This window comes from Mustelus asterias, chromosome 9 (genome assembly GCF_964213995.1).
Source record: "Mustelus asterias chromosome 9, sMusAst1.hap1.1, whole genome shotgun sequence".
NCBI classification, from domain to species: domain Eukaryota; kingdom Metazoa; phylum Chordata; class Chondrichthyes; order Carcharhiniformes; family Triakidae; genus Mustelus; species Mustelus asterias.
Genome location: NC_135809.1, coordinates 45,286,039 through 45,303,899, shown reverse-complemented (window position 1 = coordinate 45,303,899; position 17,861 = coordinate 45,286,039). Strand labels below are relative to the sequence as shown.

The following is a 17,861-nucleotide window of genomic DNA, read 5'->3' as shown; positions in this document are numbered from 1 at the left end:
GACTTTAACATGTCAAGAGAAATCCCAAATAGTGATGAAAAATGATTGGCATGGCCAGCAAAACCAGTGGGCCACAAGAAACCTTCCAGTTTTAAATGGTATTATAGCTGTATTACAAAGCATCAGCAGAAAAGTGGAATGTCATAATGGAAAATGTTGGCCCTAATCGTTAGCGAGCAGCTTGTTCTCTGAACTACAGCACAGCTCAGCCTGCCTGACATCAAATCACGTATCATCGAACAGAAACTGCAGTTTCAATTGCACTACATAATGCCACAGGCAGAGTGCAATGTATGAATGTGACTCACATATCTCTCCTAAAGGCAAAAATAGCTGAGAAGCTTTTGGGAAGAATGTTTTTCTTAATCAACAGTTTAAAAGTTTGTACATCAAATGCAATCAAGAAAAGACATTTTAATTGAATTTCCATTTGCAGACTATATAACGTCAGTATAAGGAATTTTTGGTGCAGTTTTATTTGAAAACAAAACAATTAATGTAGCTTTTATATTCAGCTTTTAAACATGACAAAAGGTCAATTTTAAGTTTGAATTTTGTAACAACTCAAACGTCTCCTTTTACTGTATAAACTCCTGAGACAACAACACTCACCCCTGCCAAAATAAAGCTAATTATTTAGGCACAAACTAATCACTCAGGCACAAAGATTAAAAGCAATCTCATTTTCTTTATTTGATCGATTGGAATATGTTGAGGCTACCATTATTAATTTCCCTATGGTTGCTCAAGGAGGAAATCTACTGTTAAGAATGTGAACAATGTTAGTAAGTATGATTTCAATAGAAATCACTCATGTGCGTGCTGAATTATGAAGCCATTACTTGCAGCAATACCATTTAAATGAAGCAGTCATAGGAATACAAGGACAAGAGTACGAAGCCATTCAGTGCTCAAATCTATTTCACTATTCAACAGCAGGGGCATGGGAATACCGCCTCCAAATCACACACCATCCTAACTTGGCAATATTTCTTCCTTTATCACTGTTGGGCCAACTTCCTGGAACTCCTGACCTATAGCAATGTCAGTGTACCTACTCCATATTGCAAAATTCAAGGCGGCAGCTTATCACCACCTTCTCAAGACTAATTAGAAATGGGGAATAAATAAATTCAGGCCTAACCAATGACACCAGCATTTCAAAAACTAATTTAAAAAGCATTATGACAGATCTATACTTTAAGTTCATTTACCCACCATTGCTTCACATTCCCTAATACCGACATCTAACAAGAATCCAACAACTTTAGCCTGAAAATTTCATCTGATTCAGGAGCCTTTTTTGGACAGAGTATTCCAGATTCCCATTATCCTTTGCATGAAGAAGTACTTTCTGATTTCACTCCTACATCGTTTAGATGTAATTTTAAGGATCATGCTGGTTGTTCTCGATTCCCCATAAGATATAGATTTTCTGTATTTGCTTTACCGACCTATGTTTTGCAAAAGCAATGACAGCAAAACTATCAGTGTTCGCTATCATTACTCCACAAAAACCGACAACAGCTTTGGGAGTATATGCAGGCACTAAATAATGCCGAAATCCAAAAAGTTGTCAGTGATTCTTGGCTTCTCCAGCAAGTACCCAGTTGAGTACTCCCCTCCCAGACTGAAAGTGAGAACTTCATTCTTATGCTGTTAGTCTCAGTAAATACCCTTGAAAAAGTTACACTTTGTTGAACAAAGATTCTTAGAACAGCATACCAACTCCATAGTAAGTACTAGACGTGCTTGATGACCCCGAAACGTTAATTTGATATTTGCAAAATGTCAAATTTCAGCCTGATAAAAAAGTTCAACATTATTTTCTAATAATTTTTAAAATGTTAATCTGTACTTTTTCTACCACCTTTATCACAAACATTTATTTTGTTATCTGAAATTTTAAATTACAAGTGAAGGGATTTCATTGGTTTTAGCTTTCTGCTTTGCTCTTTGAGAAAACTTAAACATAATTGGTGCTTACCCAATTTGCTGGCACCAATACTGCTACATACCTGGAGATCTATGACCTGGCACCAGGTTTAAACTGCCATCAGGAAAAGGAAATCTGCACCACAGAGGTTGCTAGATCCTTGATCTAGCTTTCTTCGAGGTCAGCAGGGATTCACACTGCTTGACTGCAAATCTGGGCCACTGAATCTTTTAAACACATTTTAATAACACAGCTGAATTGTGAACACATCAACTTTTTAAAATGAAAGGAAATAGTAACCAAGTTAGTGCAACTGGTCTTCATAACTTAGTCCTTTCAGCCCCGATAAATCTATGCTATACTTCCAAACAAAACAAATATATTGTTCCTGCAGTTTGGTGCCAAATTCTGAACAAACATCAGATGATCAGTGCTCTGCATCACCCAAGTATCACCTCCTCCCCTTTATATTCCAGCCCTTAAGATAAAAGTCAATGCTCATCGGCCTTTTTTATTACACTTTGTACCCATCCATTAGCTTTGAGTGATTGTGCACTGTGCACAGTGACACTAGAATCCCCTTTTCTCCTTCACAATTCCTAATTTCTCAGTATAAAGTATTCTTACTTGTCTTTCTCCAAGCCACATTTTCCAACATTGAACTCTATCTTCTGTTTTGCTTATTCGTTATTCTGCCCATGTCCTCTTGTAATTCTTGCTCCCATCTGAACAACTTAGCGTATCTCCTAACTCAAGTCATCCGCAAGCTTGGATAGCAGGTAGCACAGTGGCAAGCACTGTTTGTGAACAGAACTCCCACTTACCTGATGAAGGGGCAGTGCTCCGAAAGCTAGTGGCTTGTGCTACCAAATAAACCTGTTGGACTTTAACCTGGTGTTATGAGACTTCTTACTCTATCGATACTTAAGCAGCTACGTTTACATTTGAAAATTGCATGAGCAAGAAACCAGAGGGTTAGGAGTGCCAACTGCACTTTGCTCAGCAAGATTTAATGCTTTTAGGAAAGGAAAATAATTGAAAAATATATTGAAAAGAGTTGTCACCTGTATTCCCTGCACAGTAAATTATTGAGTTAAGATTATTGTATTTTGGGACTGCAACTTTAAATTTTGGGGAAATAAATGTGCCCTATTCTGCAGTCTGCCTGACAGTAAGCCTGGGTGGTTTGATTGTAAGAGATCAAAGGAATGCTTAGAATGTTTAACTGAGGAAAAGGTGCAAGGTTCTTATGCTTAGAGATAAGGCAGCTCTCAAAGTTTACAATGAGCAGACTTTGAAGTCTCCCAAAGTCCCAGAAAGATGTTGGAATTGGTTATAAACAATTATGTTTCAAATTGTCCATTTACTTCTAGGATGAAAAAACTAACTTACCTTGAACCCAGGTAGAAATGCTAATGTGTTTCATGTTGCCATGCGGAAAAGGACAGAGGAAGCCATTTTTGAAATCAAGTTATAGACATTCCTACAAATCACTTGAGTACCATGGACAGGTAGCAGTTGTGTGGTCAGAAGAGAGAAAAGGCTGCTCGATTGATCCTTTAGAGGATGAGAAGGGGGATTTAACCATGGGAAATCAGCAAATGGCCGAGACATTGAGCAGGTATTTTGTGTCAGTCTTCACAGTGGAAGACACAAATAACATGCCAAAAACTGATGACAGGAAGGCTATGGCAAGTGAGGACCTAGAAACAACAATTTTCACTAAAGAAGCAGTGTTACGTAAGCGAATGGGGCTAAAGCTAGACAAGTCTCCGGGCCCTGATGCAATGCATCCCAGGGTACTAAAAGAGATGGCAGGGGAAATAGCAAATGCGCTCGTGGTAATTTACCAAAATTCGCTGGACTCTGGGTCAGTTCCAGCAGATTGGAAAACAGCAAATGTGACGCCATTGTTTAAAAAAAGGAGGTAGACAAAAGGTGTGTAGCTTTAGGCTGGTTAACTTAACTTCTGTAGTGGGGAAAATGCTTGAATCTATCAAGGAATAAATAGCAAGACATCTGGATAGAAATTGTCCCATTGGGAAGACACAGCATGGGTTCATGAAAGACAGGTCATGTTTAACTAATTTAGTGGAATTCTTTGAGGGCATTATAAGCACGGTGGACAATGGGGAACCGGTGGATGTGATGTATCTGGATTTCCAGAAGGCATTCGACAAGGTGCTGCACAAAAAGCTGCTGCATAAGATAAAAGTGCACGGTGTTACAGGTAATGTATTAGCATGGATAGAGGACTGGTTAACTAACAGAAAGCAAAGAGTGGGAATAAATAGGTGTTTTTCCAGTTGATCAGTGACTAATGGCGTGCCTCAGGGATCAGCGTTGGGACCACAATGTTTACAATTTACATAGATGATTTGGAGTTGGGAACCAAGTGTAGTGTGTCAAAGTTCGCAGATGATACTAAGATGAGTCGTACAGCAAAGTGTGCAGAGGACACTGAACATCTACAAAGGGATATAGTTTGAGTGGGCAAGGTTCTGGCCGATGGAGGAAAATGTGAGGTCATCCATTTTGGTAATAACAGCAAAATGGACTATTATTTAAATAGTAAAAAATTGCAGCATGCTGCTGTGCAGAGGGACCTGGGTGTCCTTATGCATGAATCACAAAAAATTGGTTTGCAGGTGCAGCAAGTAATTAAAAAGGCAAATTGACTTTTGTCCTTCATTGCTAGAGGGATGGAGTTTAAAAATAGCGAGGTTATGTTGCAGCTGTGTAAGGTGCTGATGAGGCCTTACTGTGTACAGTTTACAGTGTTCTCATTACTTGAGAAAGGATATACTGGCACTGGAGAGGATGCAGAAGAGATTCACTAGGTTGTTTCTGGATTTGAGAGGGTTGGCTTATGAGGAGAGACTGAGTAGACTGGAACGTTTAGAGGAGGGGGGATCTTTTAGAAACATATAAAATTATGAAGGGAATAGATAAGCTAGAAGCAGAGAGGTTGTCTCCACTGGTGGATGAAGCCAGAACTAGGGGGCATAGCCTCAAAATAAGGGGGAGCAGATTTAGGACTGAGTTGAGGAGGAACTTCTTCACACAAAGGGTTGTGAATCTCTGGAATTCTCTGCCCAGTGAAGCAGTTGAGGCTACCTCACTAAATGTTTTTAAGGCAAGGATAGATACAATTTAGAACAGTAAAGGAATTAAGGGTTACGGTGAGCATGTGGGTAAGTGGAGCTGAGACCACAAAAAGATCAACCATTATCTTATTGAATGGCGGTGCAGGCTCGAGGGGCTAAATGGCGTACTGCTCCTAGTTCTTATATTCTGTTCATGTTGTGAGCTAACACAAATGAATGTGTGGGTGAGACTATCTTCATTCAAAGAGGTGCATTCTACAGTCTTCTATTGATTACACAAGATTTGTTCTGGCATGACTGGAAATCATAACAAGCTTTACTGCTGGTGGTGGATTTAGAGAAATCTCCAAAAACTGAGGAAAGTGTCAGGAAATGGTCACTTGAAGTAGCCACTCAGCAAAACGGAGATATAGAAACCCATAATAAGCTGGAGGCAACAATGGACTGTTTGCTAAAAGGACTGTAATACCTTAGAAAATGTAATGGACGCTAAGTAGACAAGGAGAATGTCACTTTCTATAGTATAATGTAGATGTTGCCTATAAAAAGAAAATAGTGTTTCATCAATAGTGCTTATTCTTAGTGATGTTTAAACGTTTAGATTTAATTGCACCTTTTTTCTGCAAATAACTGAAAGTTTGAAGCTCTTTAAAAGTTATCAGTCTCTGTAGAGATTACAACATTAGCATATATCTCATCTACTTCTAAATAAGGAACAAAATTTACTCTACCATCCTTGTAAATGACCTTGGTTAAACATCATCATGCTTTGGTCACCTCATTGGTTGGTGACATAATGCCCCTGGAAAAAGGATCAGTGGACAAGATTGACATAAATGTCCCAAGATCCCACAGTAGACTTGGGAACCTTGGGTGTATCACAGAAAGGCAGAGTCTTCAAAGTTGGATTGAGGTCTTTGAAATAAAAAGATTAGATTTCATCCATGTGAATTGGTTATTCGAATTAGGTAGGTTAGCAAGTATCATGGGATGCCAGTGGAAATGACATAAGCGTAGAACTAGGCTGTATATCAGGATTTATTTTTTCAGAGAATTGTCAACTTATGGAATGATGCCGAGTACAGATTTAGTACAAATACTCAAAAGACCATAAGCCATAGGAGCAGAATTAGGCCACTCAGCCCATCGAGTCTGCTCCGCCATTCAATCATGGCTGATATTTTTCTCATCCCCATTCTCCTACCTTTTCCCCATAACCCCTGACCCCTTATTAATCAAGAACCTATCTATCTCTGTCTTAAAGACACTCAATGACCCAGCCTCCACAGCCTTCTGCAGCAATGATAAGGTCCCCCATGGTGGGCTTATGATGAAGGTGAGGAGGTGTGGGATAGAGGGAAAGTTGGCCGATTGGATAGGTAACTGGCTGTCTGATCGAAGACAGAGGGTGGTGGTGGATGGAAAATTTTCGGATTGGAGGCAGGTTGCTAGCGGAGTGCCACAGGGATCGGTGCTTGGTCCTCTGCTCTTTGTGATTTTTATTAATGACTTAGAGGAGGGGGCTGAAGGGTGGATCAGTAAATTTGCTGATGACACCAAGATTGGTGGAGTAGTGGATGAGGTGGAGGGCTGTTGTAGGCTGCAAAGAGACATAGATAGGGTGCAAAGCTGGGCTGAAAAATGGCAAATGGAGTTTAACCCTGTTAAATGTGAGGTGATTCATTTTGGTGGGACTAATTTAAATGTGGATTACAGGGTCAAAGGTAGGGTTCTGAAGACTGTGGAGGAACAGAGAGATCTTGGGGTCCATATTCACAGATCTCTAAAGGTTGCCACTCAAGTGGATAGAGCTGTGAAGAAGGCCTATAGTGTGTTAGCTTTTATTAACAGGGGGTTGGAGTTTAAGAGCCGTCGGGTTATGCTGCAACTGTACAGGACCTTGGTGAGACCACATTTGGAATATTGTGTGCAGTTCTGGTCACCTCACTATAAGAAGGATGTGGAAGCGTTGGAAAGAGTGCAGAGGAGATTTATCAGGATGCTGCCTGGTTTGGAGGGTAGGTCTTATGAGGAAAGGTTGAGGGAGCTAGGGCTGTTCTCTCTGGAGCGGAGGAGGCTGAGGGGAGACTTAATAGAGGTTTATAAAATGATGAAGGGGATAGATAGAGTGAACGTTCAAAGACTATTTCCTCAGGTGGATGGAGCTATTACAAGGGGGCATAACTATAGGGTTCGTGGTGGGAGATATAGGAAGGATATCAGAGGTAGGTTCTTTACGCAGAGAGTGGTTGGGGTGTGGAATGGACTGCCTGCAGTGATAGTGGAGTCAGACACTTTAGGAACATTTAAGCGGTTATTGGATAGGCACATGGAGCACACAAGTATGATAGGGAGTGGGATAGAAACATAGAAACCCTACAGTGCAGAAGGAGGCCATTCGGCCCATCGAGTCTGCACCGACCACAATCCCACCCAGACCCTACCCCCACATATTTACCCGCTAATCCCTCTAACCTACGCATCTCAGGATTCTAAGGGGCAATTTTTTTTTTAACCTAGCCAATCAACCTAACCTGCACATCTTTGGACTGTGGGAGGAAACCGGAGCACCTGGAGGAAACCCACGCAGACACGAGGAGAATGTGCAAACTCCACACAGACAGTGACCCGAGCCGGGAATCGAACCTGGGACCCTGGAGCTGTGAAGCAGCAGTGCTAACCACTGTGCTACCGTGCCGCCGTAGCTTGATCTTGGTTTCAGATAAAGCTCGGCACAACATCGTGGGCCGAAGGGCCTGTTCTGTGCTGTACTGTTCTATGTTCTATGTTCAATGAGTTCCACAGATTCACTACTCTCTGGCTGAAGAAATTCCTCCTCATCTCTGTTTTAAAGGATCGTCCCTTCAACCGGAGGTTGTGTCCTCTGGTTCTAGTTTTTCCACGAGTGGAAACATCCTCTCCACGTCCATTCTATCCAGGCCTCGCAGTATTCAGTAAGTTTCAATAAGATCCCCCCTCATCCTTCTAAACTCCAATGAGTACAGACCCAGAGTCCTCAACCGTTACTCATACGACATGCTCTTCATTCCAGGGATCACTCTTGTGAACCTCCTCTGGACTTTTTCCAAGGCCAGCACATCCTTCCTTAGATATGGGGCCCAAAACTGCTCACAATACTCCAAATGGGGTCTGACCAGAACCTTATACAGCCTCAGAAGTACATCCTTGCTCTTGTACTCTAGCCCTCTCGACATGAATGCTAACATTGCATTTGCCTTCCTAACTGCCAACTGAACCTGCACGTTAACCTCAAGAGAATTTTGAACTAGGACTCCCAAATCCCTTTGTGTTTCTGATTTCCTAAGCATTTTCCTATTTAGAAAAGAGTCGATGCCTCCATTTCTCCTTCCAAAGTGCATAACCTCACACTTTTCCACATTGCATTCCATCTGCCACTTCTTTGCCCACTCTCCTAACCTGTCCAAGTCCTTCTGCAGCCCCCCTGCTCCCTCAATACTACCTGTCCCTCTACATATCTTTGTATCATCTGCAAACTTAACAACAGTGCTTTCAGTTCCTTTCTCCAAATCGTTAATGTATATAGTGAAAAGTTGTGGTCCCAGCACTGACCCCTGAGGCACACTACTAGTCACCAGCTGCCATCCTGAAAAAGACCCCTTCATCTCCACACTCTGCCTTCTGCCAGTCAACTAATCCTCTATCCATGCCAGGATCTTACCCTTACCACCATGGGCTCTTAACTTATTTAACAGTCTCCTATGCGGCACCTTGTCAAAGGCCTTCTGGAAATCTAAATAAATCACGTCAACTGGCTCTCCTTTATCTAACTTCCTTGTTATGTCCTCAAAGAACTCTAACAGATTTGTCAGACATGACCTCCCCTTGACGAAGCCGTGCTGACTCAGTCCTATTTTATCATGCACTTCCAAGCACTCTATGATCTCATCTCTAATAATGGACTCTAAAATCTTGCCAATGACCGAAGTCAGGCTAACCGGCCTATAATTTCCCATCTGCTGCCTCCCTCCCTTCTTAAACAGCGATGTTACATTAGCTACTTTCCAGTCCTCTGGTACCCTCCCTGCCTCCAGTGATTCCTGAAAGATCACCACCAATGCCTCCACAATTTCCTCAGCTATCTCTTTTAGAACCCTGGAGTGTAGTCCATCCGGTCCAGGTGATTTATCCACCTTCAGACCTTTCAGTTTCCCCAGAACCTTCTCCTTAGTGATGGCCACTACACTCACCTGTGCCCCGACTCTCCTGGTGCTCTGGCATCCCACTGGTGTCTTCCACCATGAAAACCGAGGCAAAGTAACTACTCAGTTCTTCTGCTATTGCTTTGGTTTCCTATTATTACTTCTCCTGCCTCATTCTGCAATGGTCCAATGGCTATTTTTGCCTCTCTTACCTTTATATATTGAAAAAGACCCTTCCCATCTTCTTTTATATTACTAGCTAGCTTACACTCATATTTCATCATCCCCCCCCCTTATTGCTTTTTTAATTGTCCTCTGCTCGCTTTTAAAGGCTTCCCAATCCTTTGGCTTCCCACTAATCCTTGCCACTTTGTATGCTTTTTCTTTTGCTTTTATGCTGTCCTCGACTTCCCTCGTCAGCCATGGATGCCTCGTCCTCCCCTTAGCATGTTTCCTCCTCATTGGGATGAATTTCTGTTGTGCCTCCCGAAAACTCACAAAAGCTCTGCCATTGCTGGTCCACCGTCTTCCCTGCTAAGCTCCCTTTCCAATCAACGCTGGCCAGCTCCTCCCTCATGTCTTTGTAGTTACCTTTATTTAATTATAATACCGTCACATCTGACTCCAGCTTCTCCCTCTCAAACTGCATGGTAAATTCCATCATATTGTGGTCGCTGCTCCCTTAGGGTTCCTTCACCTTAAGTTCCCTAATCAAGTCTGCCTTATTACACTTCACCAAATCCAGAATAGCTTGTTTCTGAGTGGAAGATATAGCATTTGTAAATAGAAATAGAAATCCAGAATAGCTTGTTCCCTAGTAAAAGAAACCTTGACATGGCCCGGTGGTGGGGGATGGGGGGGGGGGCGGGGGGCCTTGTTGTTCTTCACTGTTGTCTGAAAAGTCCTGGAGCTCCCTTCCTACCAGCAGAGTGGGTTTATCTACACCAAGTGGATTGTAGTGGTTCAAGACTGCAGCTAACCTCCTGAAAGGCAATTAGGGATGGGCAATTAATGCTTGCCTTGATAGCTATCAAGGCAAGCATTAATTGCCCATCCCTAATTGCCTTTCAGAAGGTTAGCTGCAGTCTTGAACCACTACAATCCACTTGGTGTAGATAAACCCACTCTGCTGGTAGGAAGGGAGCTCCAGGACTTTTCAGACAACAGTGAAGAACAACAAGGGTTCCAAGTCAAGATGGAGTGTGGCTTGAAGAGGAGCTTGGTATTACCATGCATCTCCTGTCCTTGGCCATAGAGATCACGGGTCTGGAAGGTGCTGTGAAAGGATGCTTGGTGAGAGTTACTGTAGTGCATCTTGCACACAATACTGCCACTGTGGGCCAGTGATGAAGTGAATGTTTGTGGTGGTAAGGTGCCAATCAAGTGGGCTGTTTTGCCCTGGAACATAAAAATTATAATGGAAAGGCAGCTGGAAGTGAATGCCGAGGCAGGATTTTTGTCATGTTACTAGTTTATCTCACATTTTGATGAACACAAAATATTTATTTAAATGAAGCAGATAGGGTGTGAAAGATTATTGAATGAGAATGTGCAGAAAAACTTCAGTATCCATTTTAAAAATCATATATTTGGTCCTTAATTTTAAATGCATATAATTTTTAAAATTACATCCGTGTACACAGTTTGTCAACTTTATCATTTATAAATTCCAAACATTAAACCCGTCATGACATAAATATACTTTGCCACCAGTTGGGGGCACTGCAGCACCAACACTGGCCAGCAGGTAGACAAATGAGATGAAAAGTTTACATAGACAGTTTTGATTAAAAATGTAGACAGGAATTTATATTGGAAAATTTGTTGGGAAGCACATGCAGACATCGGATATATATTTTTCTTCAATGATTAGAAAGCTGGGCAGAATTCTCAAATCCAATCTGTGGCAGGTTTCACGTCAGGTAGCAATGGAGAATCTAGCAGGCGCCATAAAATCGGAAACCCACTGGCATAAAAACAGGTTGCAATTCTCCTAACGGTGAGTTAATGGTGAAATGGTTATTCGGCTGTCTGGTGATGTTAATTCCATTTGCATCTCATGAATGCTCATAAAGCATTTGCATCATGCCAATGGGAAATCATGTCTGTCTCAAACCGGTTCAAAAAGGAGCGACGTGAGCAAGCAGACCTCAGTTCATTCGAGACTTTGAGGTGAGTGCAACACGGTACCTGCCAGAGGGTTGCGCCATAGCGCTGCTGAGCTGAATGCCACACTGCTGAGGCAGAATAGTTTGTGCTCTCCAGCTCCATGCTGACATTGTCTGTATAGACACCTCTAGTGCTATGGGACTCATGCACCTTCCACTGGGACAAACTCAAAGTTCAACCGGGAATGGAAACAAAGACAATGGAGCAGCAAGAGGGCGATGTCAGGGCAGTTGGGGGGGGGGGGGGGGGGGGGGGGGGGGGGTGCGTGCGCGCGCGTGCGCAGGCAGGACACAATGCAGAGGGACAAGAAGGTAGAGGTAGATGATGAACAGCGTAAGGCAGAGGGAAGACCGAGGGGGCAGGAAGCTGGACCCTGAAGGGTTCATGAAGCACTGACAAACAAGGGGGTCAAAGTTTACTGGTTAGAAGGGGGCGAGAGAGGAGATGTCCACCACAACGGGATCCAGATTTATTGGGGGAGGCTGGAGAATAACAGTTTTATTTTATCCAGACAGTGGCTGGCGGGCGGGCGTGCGTGCTGACTGATTTTATTAATATTTAATGGATAATGCCCACTGGAAAGATGGGCAATATGATTTTGGGAATCTATAATTGCTTTCACAGAGGCATTATTCTTCAGACTGATATCCAACTGCCCGTATTCTATACCTTGAGTGCAGGGCTTCCTCATGTCATTCTCCCATTCGATTGTTTGGTTAAATAAAGTCACGTCTTCAACATCAGTACACTGTATTTTGAGTCTTTGTATTAGCTTTAGTAGCTATACATAGCCTCGAGAGGAAGCCCTCGTCTATAGGGACAAAGCATCAAACTCAGAACTAAAGTAGAGGTGTAGCACCACCATCTTGAGGTCCCAGAACAATGGCGTCCAGCAAAAACAAAAGATTGGGAGGGGTACGAGGCAGTGTGGGAGGGCCATTAAGCTGGAATGCACACTCATTTGTGCCGCTAGAGTGGACAGGATCCAGGTCAGTTAAAAAGGGGGAGATCTTGTAGCCCAGGAAGAAACTGAAAGGCTATCATCTTATTCAGCACTGTTAATAGCTCGAACTACCAGCTTCACAAAATGTCAACAGAGTATAAGGTAGGAATGCAGCCATGAATGAAGGCAATAGTGAGGTTGCATCATATCTGGCATTCTATCATGGAAGAGCAGTCATGCATTCCCAATGAAAGCCATTCATCACTAGCCACGCGGCTTCCACTCATTGACAACGACCAACTGAAAGGTCACTGGTATACCACTACAAAGAGTAGAGCACAGAGGTATTTTGCTTTATTCACAGCTTATCACCCCACAGAGCCCTCTAGACGTCACACTGCTGGAATAGAATGTTACACATCACAATGTGTGTGCTTGCATCTCAGAGATAAGGCTGCATCAGGCACCATGCACGCAGGCACCCAAATCTGTGGAGTCCAATAATCCCATAGGTTTCTAAACCAGAGCTTCACGTTCTGCACCCTTTAATCATGTTGTCCTTGATGTCTCATTTCAGAGGGAAAGCAAAAGGACTCATGGGCTCAATGCTGTGTTTCTCAGAGTCCTCCTTCAATGGAGGAGGCGAGACAGGGAGAGGTGTCGCATATGCACCTCCAGCAAGAGGTATCGTCTGGGGGACATGACCAAGGGGAACCAAGGCAAGAGTAGGAGGTTGAGGAGGAAACCCCCAGACAGCAGAGGCAACTCACCACACTGTGGGTTTACCGTCAAAGAGTATCCTGCTTACAAATGAGTGAAAGAAAGGCAGTGCTGAGCATGCCTGAAATTGTCCCAAGACATTATCCATGTATGTGCATTGCATTCTGGGAGATGCCATGACTCCTCCATCCTCAGTCACTCACAGGTGCCTGGGATCTTCAAGGTGCCTAAAGATCTTCAGGGATAGTTGTTTTGAGGCAAGGGGTACCCACTTAAACACTAGCTGATGATTCTGGTGCATTGCCCTCAAACCCATGCCAAGGAAAGGAACAATGCTGCTTGCAGCTCCACATATTTTCTTATGGAGCAGAGCACAGGACTTCTGAAAATGTGCCTCAGATGCTTGGACCGCTGAAGGGTTCAATACAAGACGCTCCAGTGAACATGACCTGCATGATCGCATATGGCTATGGTGAGCCCTTGCTAGAACCTGAATGGGAGGAGGATGGCAACTCATCAGACGTTGAAGGTGTGGAGGCCCAGGAAGTCCAGGGAGCAGTATGAGCACGCTGAAACCCTGCAGAAAGAAAGACATGGCTGTAATACTGCTGACAGGTTCCAAGAAGAGTAACGTTATGGGAGGTCACATCTCCCCTAGCCCTCAAAGCCACTGTGTGTCATATCTGGGGATAGCCAAACAATCACCAAAAACAAGTTTTGCCCAATTTAGCCTCATGACTTGCAAGGACATGATCCCAACTTTGGTCAAAGCTACCCTGTTAATGCGCTCACTCTGTGAACTTGGAAAGTCCACTGAGTAAAGACAACAATGTGAGAAAAAGCTTCATGCTTTTGGTGCCAGCTAATGATGCAAACACTGCTGTGACTGAGGACCAGCCTTGGGATCTTATTCAAAAGTGCGTGTCTTGGGTTTGGCCGCTGAGGTGATTCAGATGCACCAGAGTTTCACTGCTGACAAGCTTCCCTCACTCAGTGCTGTCCCTTGAGGAATAAGGGTTACAAACTTTTCCATCATACACTTCTTATAAAGATTTAAACAAATCTTCCTGACACCACACAAGGCTCCAGAGACTAATTGCACTGCCATAATGTGAACATTCATCTCAGAGTGGTACGTTATCATTGAGTGGGTGGATGTCTCAACATCGAGATAAGAGGATTACAAAGTTGACATTCGCTAAAACCTTCAGCTGACCAGAACGTTCACATACCCATCAAATGATTTTTCAAAAGTGCAATTTATTTAGTGATAGCACACCCATTTCCAGAAGTGACATCAATATTTTTTAACCTTCTTAACCCTACCACAACACCTTGAAACAGCCCCACATCCACAGCAGAGGTGGAAGCAGTCTACTGACTGCTATGTCTTGATGCTGTGATGACCTTGGCAGACGTTCTCTGATGTCCCGAGTCCTGGTGGGCCCAGTACTGCTCAGGGCAGAAGCACCCTCGGCAGCCTGCACTGTTGGAGTGGATGCAGGTACAGGCAGAGGGGACAGTGAGTTGTTGCACTGAGAGGCGGCCCCCAAGGTGTCCCATTAACATTTCCCGTGTGTGTGTCTGTGTCAGAGGGCCCAGGCCCAACTCCTGCAAGAGTTGGTGCACCTGGAGGGAGGTCAATGTGCCTCTTTCCCATGTTGCCTACATCCTGATGGCGTCCACAGAGCGAGTGGCCTTGGAGTGCAGAGCCAAGCACAAATCCAGCAAGAACTGTTGGATCCAGATCTCCATCATGGATGCCAAACTTCTCATGGTGATCTCTGAGCCTTCAAGTTTTAGAACCACAACATCAGACAGAATGTGGATAAACTTCTCTGTTGTTCGCGCTGATCTGCTACGTGACTCTCAAACCTCTGCGTCATATTCTGCTGCTCGTCATTCATTGCATCACCATCTGACTGGGAGTGAGCAGGTACTTGGTCTCCAGTAGCCCTCCTAAATGCCAACGGTCTGGACTGCTCCTGCTTCTGACTGCTGCGGAGACCTGTCTTTGTAAAGTGACCTCTGACTCTAATCTTGAGCTATGCTCCATCTAAGTGTGTGTTGCTGCACTGGTGAAAGATGAAGGCAAGCACCACGATGAATCTTTGTAAGCTTCCTCATCCGTGAAAATACTTTGGACTGTTGCTGAGCTGCCTGGACAGCCTCGATCTGCTTTTGCCTAGCAAAATTACAAACGAGTTTTAGTGGATGAGTTTAAGCTATTTCAGAGTACATTTGACTCACTGTGATTGTCAGGATGCGATGACATGATGGAACTGTGATCGGTACCAGGTTGTTGGGAGAGGCCAATCTTCCCATCCTAATAAAAGCTTTCCCTGTCCTCCCCAGCAAGCTCAGTTGCAGCCTCCTCAAATTCCATGAGGGAAACAATCTCTGCTGTCGCTCCTTCAGTCTGGGCTCACTTTTGCGCCAGCTTGGCCTGAATGAAGATGAAAAAAAGGCACATGATCAAAGGAGATGGAGCTGAGGTTGGGTGAAATGCATGCCCCCTTGTCTTGCATGAGCCTTGTCGTAGCGTCACTATTATGTGGTGAGCTCTCCCCAGAAGGGCCAGAGAATGCAATGTGAGCAACATAATAGCTGGGATGGTAATGTGCAAGTCTCAATGAGCGAATGTGTGTGGATATGCGCCCCCTGCTCATGGATGTGTAGCCACTTGACTACATGATGCTATGATGAGAGTTTTGATACTAGAGAGGTCAAAGATAACTTATCCTGGAGAAGTGGATAAAATCATTCATCATCTTCCTGCACTGCGTGGCGCACTGGACGAGACTGCTAACTCCTCGGCGAGGGCCTCGCAGGTGAGAGACATAACACTCGGATGTTTCTTGGACTCATCACTGGGGTAGATGACATGCCTGCGTGCCAGGACTCCATGGATCAAGGCATCAAGGGCCTGGTGCCCGAAGCAGGGCACTGCTTTCTTCTTCAGGCTGGTAGCCTTCTGTTTCTAGCTGGACAACATATTTTTCAGTCTCGTGAAGACAGGTCGGCTGCACAGTGTGAGATGCATGTGTTGGGACTGGCGCTTAAATATGACGCCCAGACCTTTCGACCTGTCAGTTGACAACAGGCGAATGAATCAGCTCCCGACCTGCCAGATAATTCAGAGACATCCTCACTTTTGCATATTCATGAGATTCCAAGCGCTGAATCGGGTTCAATTTCCTGCCATTCCAGCTGGTGGGAACAGCGTTGCCAGAACTACCCGCCACTGCATTTAAACAAAAACATTGAGAATTCCACTCATACTGTGTCGCTCCTTATCAACAGCTGCTGCAGATGGTAGAAGGCTTAGGAGGTGGAGAATTATAACTCCGTGTCAATTATTATGTACAGGTAATCATCCAAACATGATCTTGATAACTTTATTTTACATGAAATGGGAGTGTAAAAATGGCAAGTGGGACACAGATACACAAGGCCCGCCCTTATTTCTGACAGATTCTATGTTTGACAGAAGGAGAAAGGGGTTACAGAAGAGGAATGATACATGAAGGAAACCTGAACTCAGTCAGCTGATTTGGACTCAGTGCAGAGTTGAAAAGGATACTTGCCAGGACCTTAACCTGCAGCGTGGGCGTCACAAATTTATGGAATAGACATAAAAGGTCATGATGTCAAAGTTTTTTTTAAAAAATGCCCATTCTTTAAACTTTTTTTAAAAAAACAAGCTGCTGGTATAATTCAGTGGTTAAAGAAAACATTGTTTGAAAAGTTAAAATCGCGGTTTGCTTACACCCCCCTTCCCCCAAGGGCTCTTTATGAATCTTTGGCTGACTTCCAAAAGGTAAAATTATTCCAGAAGGGGTTTAAGTGTACAATTTGACTGACAGTTCAAAGGCTATTACAGGATTAGAAGTCTTTGAACAGCACTTTGTTTTTCTAAGAGATTAATCATTTGTGGAGATTTACAATAATTAATGGACTTTCATGATTGGGAGTTTTATAATAGTGAAGGCTGAATTTCAATTTTAGAACTTCATTCTATTGCCAAAAAGCAAGACATGTTGTCAAAGCTTTTCATCTCAGACTCATCAAGCCAACTGCAAGAATGCCGGATTTCAAATGATCATCACAATTTAAACTTGCGAAGAAAAGGGTGCTGATTGTTGGCAAGTCAACCCAGGCATTGCTATGAAGAAAACAACTGGAAACTACAGACACCCCAAGCTCATGAGTAATTTAAAAAGGTGCAAGGTTTGAACATACTCCTTTTGTTTGCAGAGAACAAGACCCTGTTTTAAAAATATGTTGCTTCTAGTAAGTGTAAATGAGCCATATTACGAGCGCCACTGTATCTCTTAAATTGATTGTTAGTGTAGCTATGAGCGCACTCAGGGTGGTTCAGCAAGTGCTGCACAATCAAGGAATCCCATCAAACAGTAGACATTTTGTTTTGCATGTTGCAAGCATGGGCTGGTTGAGTATAGTCTATAATCCGGCTACTCCAACTAAAAAAACATGCTGTTTGACTCAATTAGCCAATTATAATGTGGCATCACACTGGCACTGAAATTCATACATCCACCACATTCCCCTCATGCATCTTCTCCGCGATTTCATTAAAAAAAATTAGATTAGCCAAACACAATCTGCCTTTTAGAAATCTGTGCTGACTCTAACGTGCATTTTGAGTTTCTTCTGATTATGGATTCCAAAACCTTATCCACCACTGATGTTAAACCAATTGGCCGACGGTTTCTAGCAATGTCGTTACACCCCTTCTTGTATAAGGTCAACATTTGCCACTTCTCAATTTGCTGGCACCTCCC

The 17,861-nt window shown here is 43.5% G+C and overlaps 1 protein-coding gene across 1 annotated transcript in view; it reads right to left on the bottom strand.

The window, feature by feature from the left end:
* The window catches only part of phf21b (PHD finger protein 21B), a 220,898-nt gene that overhangs the window by 146,988 nt on the left and 56,049 nt on the right, over nucleotides 1–17,861 (bottom strand). The window lies entirely within an intron of this gene.